Source organism: Sapajus apella, unplaced genomic scaffold, assembly GCF_009761245.1.
Source record: "Sapajus apella isolate SASKATOON/1434 unplaced genomic scaffold, GSC_monkey_1.0 scaffold51, whole genome shotgun sequence".
In the NCBI taxonomy this organism is placed as follows: Eukaryota; Metazoa; Chordata; class Mammalia; order Primates; family Cebidae; genus Sapajus; species Sapajus apella.
In genome coordinates this window covers 14,843,787-14,854,508 of record NW_022436991.1, presented here as the reverse complement: position 1 = coordinate 14,854,508, position 10,722 = coordinate 14,843,787, and the positions used below count along the sequence as shown (strand labels likewise).

At 47.4% G+C, this 10,722-nt stretch overlaps 1 pseudogene; it reads left to right on the top strand.

Annotated features, from left to right (window-relative positions):
* Nucleotides 1–656: 656 nt before the first annotated feature.
* The window catches only part of LOC116526429, an 18,758-nt pseudogene continuing 8,692 nt past the window's right edge, over nucleotides 657–10,722 (top strand).

Genomic DNA, 10,722 nt, shown 5'->3' with positions numbered 1-10,722 from the left:
ATACCTACCTGCAGGAAAACCTATTTTTGCCAAATGTCATTACAGATTAGAATTAACAGATAAACATTTGTCGTAGGGTGATAGGGAACACTAACTTTGTTCTTTTTTTTTCTTTGATAGTCTCTCTGTCACCCAGGTAGGAATGCTCACTGCCACCTCTGCCTCCTGAGTTCAAGTAATTCTTGTCCCTCAGACTCCCCAGTAGCTGGGATTACAGGCATGCGCCACTATGCCTGGCTATTTTTTTTATTTTTAGTAGAAACTGGTTTTTGCCATTTGATCAGGCTGGTCTCAAACTCCTGGCGTCAAGTGATCTGCCCTCCTCCGCCTCCCAAAGTGCTGGGATTACAGGCATGAGCCACTGTACCCCCCAACTTTGAACTCCAATTAAGCAAAATGAATTCCATTATTCTCTTTAGTAGACCTGTATTTTAAACATTATACTCAATTATTATACTTCTAATTTCAACAATAAAAAACGTGTTTTCCTGGGATCCGCAGTGGCTGAGACCAATTGTCCTGGCGCATGAGGAAGTGAGGTCAGGCATTCGAGGCCTGTCTGAAAAACGCATAAACCTCTCATCCATTAAACATAAAATAAAGGGTCAGAGCTGCGCTCACACCGAGGGTCTGCTGAGTGACCGTGGCCGCTCCACCGCGGACGCCACGCCATGGCGGAAGAGGAGCTGGAGGCACTGAGGAGACAGAGGCTGGCCCAGCTGCAGGCCAAGCACAGGATCCTGGTGATGCGGCCCAACAGGAAGCAAAGCACAGGGAAGCAGAAATGAGAAACAGTATCTTAGCCCAAGTACTGGATCAGTCAGCCTGGGCCAGGTTAAGTAACTTGGCACTTGTAAAGCCTGAAAAAACTAAAGCAGTAGAGAACTACCTTATACAGATGGCAAGATATGGACAAATAAGTGAGAAGGTATCAGAACAAGGTTTAATAGAAATCCGTAAAAAAGTAAGCCAGCAAACAGAAAAGACAACACAGTGAAATTCAGGAGAAGAAAGGTAATGGGCCGGGCGTGGTGGCTCAAGCCTGTAATCCCAGCACTTTGGGAGGCCGAGGCGGGTGGATCACGAGGTCAAGAGATCGAGACCATCCTGGTCAACATGGTGAAACCCCGTCTCTACTAAAAATACAAAAACATTAGCTGGGCATGGTGGCGTGTGCCTGTAATCCCAGCTACTCAGGAGGCTGAGGCAGGAGAATTGCCTGAACCCAGGAGGCGGAGGTTGCGGTGAGCCGAGATCGCGCCATTGCACTCCAGCCTGGGTAACAAGAGTGAAACTCCGTCTCAAAAAAAAAAAAAAAAACGATCTGATTATTTACTTTGTTTATTGTCTGTAGGCCTTAAAAAAACTTGTTATGCAAAATTAAAAAAATAAAATAAAATAATGTTTTAAAAAATGTGTTTTCTCTCATTATGGAAATACCTACATAATATTCTAATTTTTATCTGTTGTCCTACAACACCTAAAATATTTACTATTTGGCCCTTTACAAAAAACATTTGCCAACCCCTGCTCTAGAAAATGCGAATCAGGCCAGGAATGGTGACTCATGCCTGTAATCCCAGCACTTTGGGAGGCCAAGGCAGGTGGATCACCTGAGGTCAGGAGTTTGAGACCAGCCTGGCCAACATGGTAAAACCCTGTCTCTACTAAAAATATAAAAATTACCTGGACGTGTTGGTGGATGCCTGTAATCCCAGCTACTTGGGAGGCTGAGGCAGGAGAATCGCTTGAACCTGGGAGGTGGAGGTTGCAGTGAGCCAAGATTTCACCATTGCACTCCAACCTGAATGACAAGAGCAAAACTCAGTCTCGAAAAAGAAAAAAAAGAAAACTTAGGTCAGGCGCAGTGGCTCACACCTGTAATCCCAGCACTTTGGGAGGCCAAGGCAGGCGGATCACCTAAGGTCAGGAGTTTAAGACCAGCCTGGTCAACATGGTGAAACCCCATCTCTGCTAAAAATACAAAAAGCAGCTGTGCGTAGTGGCATGTGCCTGTAGTCCCAGCTACTGGGGAGGCTGAGGCAGGAGAATTACTTGAACCCAGAAGGTGGAGGTTGCAGTGAGCCAAGATCGCACCACAGCACTGCAGCCTGGGTGACAGAGCAAAACTCGGTCTCAAAAAAAAAAAAAAAAAAAAATCAACCTATAGGGACAGAAAGCAGATCAGTGGTTTCTTGGGGATGAGGGGTTAGAGAGGGGCAGGTGGGAGAGACTACAGTCACAAGGAGACTTCTGGGTGATGCTTACATTCACTGTCATGATTGTGGATAATGAATTCACAAGTCTAGATCCTGAGTCACTTAATTGGAGAGAAGGTTAGTTCTCCCTGAAACAGGAACTATTATGCCTTGTTTACTAGAGTAATTGTGCATCAGGGAGAAGAAGATACCCAAATCTTTTGAGGATACCTAGATATTGGTTCTGAATTAATGCCAATTTCTAAGGATCCAAAATGCGACTGTGGCTCATCACTAAAAGTAGGGGTTTATTTATTTATTATTATTTTTTTTTAAAGATGGGGTTTCTCCATGATGGCCAGGCTGGTCTTGAACTCCTGACCTCAGGTGATCCACCCACCTCGGCCTCCCAAAGTGCTAGGATTACAGGCGAGAGCCACCGCGCCCGGACTTATTATTTTTTTGAGACAGAGTCTCGCTGTCTCCAGGCACCAGCCTGGAGTGCAGTGGCGTGATCTCGACTCACTGCAACCTCCGCCTCCCAGGTTCAAGCAATTCTCCTGCCTCAGCCTCCCAAGTAGCTGGGACTACAGGCGCGCACTACCACACCCAGCTAATTTTTGTATTTTTTTTTAGTAGAGATGGGGTTTCACCTTGTTGGCCAGGATGGTCTCAATCTCTTGAACTCATAATCTGCCTGCCTCAGCCTCCCAAAGTGCTGGGATGACAGGCGTCAGCCACCGCGCCTGGCCAAAAGTGGGGGTTTAAACATGGCCAGGTCGGGCGCAGTGGCTCACGCCTGTCATCTCAGCACTTTGGAAGGCTGAGGCAGGTGCATCACTTGAGGTCAAGAGTTCGAGACCCGCCTGGTCAACACAGTGAAAACCCATCTCTACTAAAAATTCAAAAAATTAGCTGGACATGTTGGCGGGTGCCTGTAATCCCTGCTACTCTGGATGCTGAGGAAGGAGAATCGTTTGAACCTGGGGGGCGAAGGCTGCAGTGAGCTGGGATTGCACCAGTGCACTCCTGCCTGGGCCAAAGAGCGAAACTCTGTCTCAAAAAAAAAAAAAAAAAGACTTGAATGAGCAGGTTTGGCATGTGCTGGTTGGATGGATCTTAGAGAATGACTGTGGACTATGGGAAACTCATTTAGATGGTGACTGCAGTTGTAGCTGCTGCCTTACATGTGGTATCTTTAGACAGCAGAAGAGGCCAGGTGCGGTGGCTCACGCCTGTAATCCAAGCACTTTGGAGGCCAAGGTGGGTGGATCACCTGAGGTCGGGAGTTCAAGGCCAGCCTGACCAACATGGTGAAATCTCGTCTTTATATATAAAAAAAAAAAATAGGCCGGGCGCGGTGGCTCAAGCCTGTAATCCCAGCACTTTGGGAGGCCGAGGCGGGTGGATCACGAGGTCAAGAGATCGAGACCATCCTGGTCAACATGGTGAAACCCCGTCTCTACTACAAATACAAAAATTCAGCTGGGCATGGTGGCGTGTGCCTGTAATCCCAGCTACTCAGGAGGCTGAGGCAGGAGAATTGCCTGAACCCAGGAGGCGGAGGTTGCGGTGAGCCGAGATCGCGCCATTGCACTCCAGCCTGGGTAACAAGAGCGAAACTCCGTCTCAAAAAAAAAAAAAAATAGCAGAGGAAATCAACAACATGACCCTAGTGTGGTGCAATGACTTATTAAAGACTCAGTTAAGGCCAGATGTGGTGGCTCACACCTGTAATCCCAATGCTTTGGGAGGCCAAATCACTTAGGTCAGGAGTTTGAGACCAGCCTGGCCAACATGTAAAACCCCATCTCCACTAAAAATACAAAAATTCACTGGGCATTGCGACACATGCCTGTAATCCCAGCTGCTCTGGAGGCTGAGTCAGGAGAATTGCTTGAATCTGGGAGGCAGAGGTTGCAGTGAGCCAAGATCGCACCACTGCCCTCCAGCCTGGGTGACAGAGCAAGTATCCGTCTTAAAAAAAAAAAAATCTCAGTTAAGGCATCACTTGAGAGATCACACCCAGAAAGAATGGTTTAGGGTTTTTTGTTTTGTTTTGTTTGAGACAGCATTTCCTTCTTGTCACCCAGGCTGGAATGCAGTAATGGCACAATCTCAGCTCACTGCAACTTCTGCCTCCCGGGTTCAAGCAATTCTGCCTCAGCCTCCCGAGTAGCTGGGATTACAGGTGTGCACTACCATGTCTGGCTAATTTTTGGGGTTTTTAGTAGAGATGGGGTTTCACCATGTTGGGCAGGCTGGTCTCTAACTTCTGACCTCGTGACCTGCCCGCCTTGGCCTCCCAAGGTGCTGGGATTACAGGTCTCAATCTGCGGCCCAGGCTGGAGTGCAATGTTGCAACATCAGCTCATTGCACCCTCCACCTTCTGGGTTCAAACGATTGTCCTGCCTCAGCCTCCCGAGTAGCTGGGACTACAGGCATGTGCCACTACGCCTGGCTAATTTTTGTATTTCTTTTTATTTTGGGGACAGGGTATCACTACGTTGCCCAGGCTATTCTTAAACTCCTGCCTTCATACCACCCTCCCGCCTCAGCTTCCCAAAGTGTGGGGATTACAGGCATGAACCACGGCGCCCAGCCTCACTATTCTACCAAATAAGCCACTCGTGGAATTTTTGTCTCCTGTCTTGGCAAGTTTGAGCTCTGCTGACTTGGAAGCCTTAGTCCTCAAGGGAGGAATTCTTCCATCAGGGACAAAACAATGATTCCATTGAATTGGAAATTGAGACTGCCACCTGGTCATCTTGGACTTCTTAGGCCACTGAACCAACTGCAGAAAATGGGGTTACTCTATTGGCTGGAGTTATTGATCCTTATGACCAGGAGGAAACTGCATTATGGCCATACCATGGGGGTGAGAATGGTGTGTCTGAATAATAAATGTTACTGGGAAACTGTAGTAACTAAAAGAAGGCAGGACAATGCAGATCCTTCAGGAATGACGCTTTGCCTCGTCCTACCAGGTAAAAAGCCTAATTATTGGATCCCAAGGATTTTGGATACTTGGAGAAGAAACCATAGTTACCAATTATGGGCTCATTTACAGAAATGAGGATTGTGGAAGTTTGTCATATTTCCTTTTTGCTTTTTTTTTTTTTTTTTTTTGAGACAGAGTCTCACTCTTTCGCCCAGGCTGGAGTATAGTGGCTCAATCTCAGCTCACTGCAACCTCCGCCTCCTGGATTCAAGCAATTCTCCTGCCTCAGACTGCCAAGTAGCTGGGATTACAGGTATGCACCACCACACTTGGCTAATTTTTGTATTTTTTAGCAGAGATGGAGTGTCACCATGTTGGCCAGGCTGGTCTCAAACTCCTGACCTCAAGTGATCCGCCTGCCTCGGCCTCCCAAAGTCCTGGGATTACAGGCATGAGCCGCCGTGCCTGGCCCCTTTTTGCTTAATGTATTCATTTCTACATACTAACCATCTTTCTTTTTAGTCCATGAGGCATTTTACTTTTTTTTTCCTGTTTTGTTTTTGTTTTTTTTGGAGACCGAGTTTTGCTCTTGTTGCCCAGGCTGGAGTGCAATGGCGTGATCTCAGCTCACCACAACCTCTGCCTCCCAGGTTCGAGCAATTTTCCCACCTCAGCCACACAAGTAGCTGGGATTACAGGCGTGTGCCACCACGCCCAGCTAATTTTGTATTTTTAGTAAAGACAGGGTTTCTCCATGTTGGTCAGGCTGGTCTCGAACTCCCGACCTTGGATGATCCGCCCTCCTCGGCCTCCCAAAGTGCTGGGATTACAGGCATGAGCCACCATGTCTGGCCTAGGCATTTTACTTGTAAATATATATTACATCTCTAGAAAAAAGAGTCCCAGCATTTTCCTTCCTGTGTGTTTTGTCTTGCTTGTTCACGGTCCATGATGCCAGCTGAGGTTGTCAGTGCAATGAAACCAAACTGGCAGGATGGAAGCAGATTATTCTCCCATTTTTCTAGATCTTTGCACGTCAAATCTGGGTTGCTCACTCCACACTTGTTTAGCCTGCCTGTGAGGTTTACACCAATTTTCCCAGCTCTGTAACCATCAGTGATTTCAAATTTGCCAGTGTAACAATGCTTCATCATCAGTTAGAAACCGGAAGATGACTTTGGAGAACGGCCGAATAAGAACCTGGCATTTGCCTCTCTTCAGCATTGTTGAAGTTTTTGAGAGCATCAGCCAGGGCAGTCATATGTGCCATTTTGGTGGCACTGCAAGATGGCAGAAAGAGCTTTCTTTTTCTCTCTCCTTGTTTTTATGTTTTATTCAAGCTGTTAGAGGTTAGTTCTACAATTTGTTTAGGTAGCAAAATATTCAAGACTGTGACTTAATTTGAGGAGTAATTAAAATAGCCGGCGATTGACGCAATGACCATTAAGACAATGAGTCTCATTTTGGGGAAAGGGTGAGAAATTTGCTTGTATGAAGGATAGCTATCTCTTTTTTTTTTTTAGTTGTTTTTTTAAAATTTTTGTGGGAACGTAGTAGGTGTATATATTTAACATATTTCATGAGATATTTTGATGTAAGCACACAATGCATAGTAACCACATCAGGGTAAATGGGGTATCCGGCACCTCCAGCATTTATCCTTTTTTTTTTTTTTTTTTAAAGATGGGGGTTTCTCCATGATGGCCAGGCTGGTCTTGAACTCCTGACCTGAGGTGATCCACCCACCTCCGCCTCCCAAAGTGCTAGGATTACAGGCGAGAGCCACCGCACCTGGCAGCATTTATCCTTTGTATTACAAAAGAATCTAATTAAACTCTTTTAGTTTTTTTTTCTTTTGAGAAGGAGTCTTATTTTGTCACCCAGGCTGGAGTGCAGTGGCACAATCCTGGAATCCTGGCTCACGGCAACCTCTGCTTTCCAGGTTCAAGCAGTTCTGTCTCAGCCTCCTGAGCAGCTGGGATTACAGGCACCCACCACCACATCTGGCTAACATATATATATACATATATGTATGTATTTTTTTTTTTTTTTTTTGAGATGGAGTTTCACTCTTGTTGCCTTTGCTGAAGTGCAACGGCGCGAACTCGGCTCACTGCAACCTCTGCCTCCCGGGTTCAAGTGATTCTCCTGCCTCAGCCTACTAAGTAGCTGGGATTACAAGCAACCACCAGCAGGCCCAGCTATTTGTTTTTTTTTTTTTTTTTTTGTATTTTTAGTAGAGATGGAGTTTCACTATGTGGGCCAGGCTGGTCTCGAACTCCCAACATCAAGTGATCCACCTGCCTCGGCCTCCCAGTGTTGGGATTATAGGCATGAGCCACCACGCCCGGCCCTCTTTTATTTATTTATTTATTTATTTATTTATTTTTTTTGAGGCAGAGTTTCGCTCTTGTTGCCCAGGCTGGAGTGCAATGGCGCGATCTCGGCTCACCGCAACCTCCGCCTCCTGGGTTCAGGCAATTCTCCTGCCTCAGCCTCCTGAGTAGCTGGGATTACAGGCACGCGCCACCATGCCCAGCTAATTTTTTGTATTTTTAGTAGAGACGGGGTTTCACCATGTTGACCAGGATGGTCTCGATCTCTTGACCTCGTGATCCACCCGCCTCGGCCTCCCAAAGTGCTGGGATTACAGGCTTGAGCCACCGCGCCCGGCCCCAGACCCTCTTTCTTAAAAAAAAAAAAAAAAAAAAAAAAAAAAAAGGAGGGGGCCGAGCACAGTGGCTCACGCCTGTAATCCCAGCACTTTGGGAGGCTGAAGTGGGTGGACCACGAGGTCAAGAGTTCAAGACCAGCCTGGCCAACATAGTGAAACCCCGTCTCTACTTAAAATACAAAATTTAGTCAGGCATGGTGGTGCGCACCTGTGCCTGTATCCCAGCTACTCAGGATGCTGAGGCAGGAGAATTGCTTGAACCTGGGTGGTGGAGGTTGTGGTGAGCTGAGATTGTGCCACTACACTCCAGCCTGGGCAACAATGCAAGACTCCTCTAGAAGACATTGATAACTAAGAGACTACTGCATGACTTGGTGAGAGTAATTTTAGCAGAAGCCAAATGGTAGTGGTTTGAGGAATGAGTGGAAGGTAAAGAAATGGGAGGAGGCAGGGTGTGGTGGCTCACACCTGTAATCCCAGCACTTTGGGAGGCTGAGGAGGGTGGATCATCTGAGGTCAGGTGTTTGAAACCAGCCTGGCCAAAATGGCAAAACCTGTCTCTACTAAAAAATACAAAAATTGGCTGGGCGCGGTGGCTCAAGCCTGTAATCCCAGCACTTTGGGAGGCCGAGGCGGGTGGATCACGAGGTCAAGAGATCGAGACCATCCTGACCAACATGGTGAAACCCCGTCTCAAAAAAAAAAAAAAAAAATTAGCCAGGTATGGTGGTGGGCACCTGTAATCCCGGCTGCTTGGGAGGCTGAGGGAGGAGATCGCTTGAACCTAGGAGGTGGAGGTTGCAGTGAACCGAGATTGTGCCACTGCACTCCAGCCTGGGCGACAGAGCGAGACTTTGTCTCAAGAAAAAACAAAAGGCCGGGCGCAGTGGCTCATGCTTGTAATCCCAGCACTTCGGGAGGCTGAGGCAGGCAGATCATGAGGTCAGGAGTTCGAGACCAGCCTGACCAACATGGTGAAACCCCATTTCTATAAAAAATACAAAAATTAGCTGGGCGTAGTGGTGCATGCCTGTAGTCCTAGCTAGTAGGGAGGCTGAGGCAGAAGAATTGCTTGAACCCGGGAAGTGGAGGTTGCAGTGAGCGAGATCATGCCACTGCACTCCAGCATGGGCAACAGAGTGAGACTCCGTCTCAAAAAAAAAATTTTTTTTTCAAGAAGTAGGAGAAATGTGGAGAGATGTTCCACAGAGTTTGGCTGAAAAGGGATGGACAGAGATAAGGCAGGTTGTATGTGTGAGACGGTAGAAAGGTTTGCTTGTTTGTTTCTATCTTGAGGAAGCTCTGATTTTGTTGGAAATGTTAAGGAGAAAGGAATGAGTAGAGAGGATGGTTGTTGAAGGAGCCAGGTTTCAGGGAAGTTTGGTGGGGACGTTATCCAGGGCCCAGGTTAAGTCAATATATTAAAATGAAAGGGAGAAACCCTTCTTCCTCATAAGCAGGGATGTAAAACTTGGGATACTTTCCACTATAACAACTAGAAACCTCAATTTCAGCCAGCTTAAACATGAAAAGAGGGAGAGTCTATTGGTTCAAATACTTGAAACATCAGAGATAGAATGACTTCAGGCATGGCTGGAGCCAGAGGCTCAAATGATGTCGATTTGAACTTGGTCTCAGACACTTTTAGTTCTGCTTTTTCTTGGACTGACTTTCTCTCCCTCTCTCCCTCCCTCCCTCCCTCCCTCCCTCCTTCCTTCCTTCCTCCCTCCCCCCCCCCCTTCCTTCCTCTCTCCTTCCCTCCCTCCCTCCCTCCCTTCCTCTCTCTTTCTCTCTCTTTCCCTCCCTCCCTCCCTTCCTTCCTTTCTTTTTCTTTTTCTTTCTTTTTTTGAGACAGGGTCTTGCTCTGTCACCCAGGCTGGAGTGCAGTGGTGCAATCATAGTTCATTGCAGTCTTGAACTCCTGGGCTCAGGCGAGCCTCTCACCGCAGCCCCTCCAGTAGTTGGGACCAGAGGTGTGGCCCACCACGCCTGGCTCCCCGGACTGTCTTCATTGTCAGGCAGGTTGTCTTCTTGTAGTTAGCAAAATAGCCAAGCCTCATCCTACCAGCTTAAACACTTGGCAGAAAGAGTATAGCTTTCCCAACAGCTCTAGCAAATAAAACAGGGCTGAGTCTCATCAGCTCAGCTTTCATCACCCAATGATCTTCTGTTATTTAATAAATAATTTGTCTGTTGGGTACTGGGCTTAATACCTGGGTGATGAAATTCTGTGTACAACAAACCCCCATGACATGTGTCTATGTAACAGACCTTCACATGTACTCCCAAACCTAAAATAAAAGTTAAATAGGCCGGGCACGGTGGCTCAAGCCTGTAATCCCAGCACTTTGGGAGGCCGAGGCGGGTGGATCACGAGGTCAAGAGATCGAGACCATCCTGGTCAACACGGTGAAACCCCGTCTCTACTAAAAATACAAAAAATTAGCTGGGCATGGTGGCGCGTGCCTGTAATCCCAGCTACTCAGGAGGCTGAGGCAGGAGAATTGCCTGAACCCAGGAGACGGAGGTTGCGGTGAGCCGAGATCGCGCCATTGCACTCCAGCATGGGTAACAAGAGCGAAACTCCGTCCCCCCCCCAAAAAAAAAAAAAAAGTTAAATAAATAGACTGGGCGTGGTGGCTCATGTCTGTAATCCCAGCACTTTAGGAGGCCAAGGCATGCAAATCACCTGAGGTTGGGAGTTCAAGACCAGCCTGGGCAACATGGTGAAACACCGTCTCTACGACAAATACAAAAAAATTAGCCAGACGTGGCGGCCCACGCCTGTAATCCCAGCTACTCGGGAGGCTGAGGCACAAGACTGGCTTGAACCAGGGAGGCAGAAGTTGCAGTGAGCCAAGATCGCTCCACTGCACTCCAGCTTGGGTGACACAGTGAGATCCTGTCT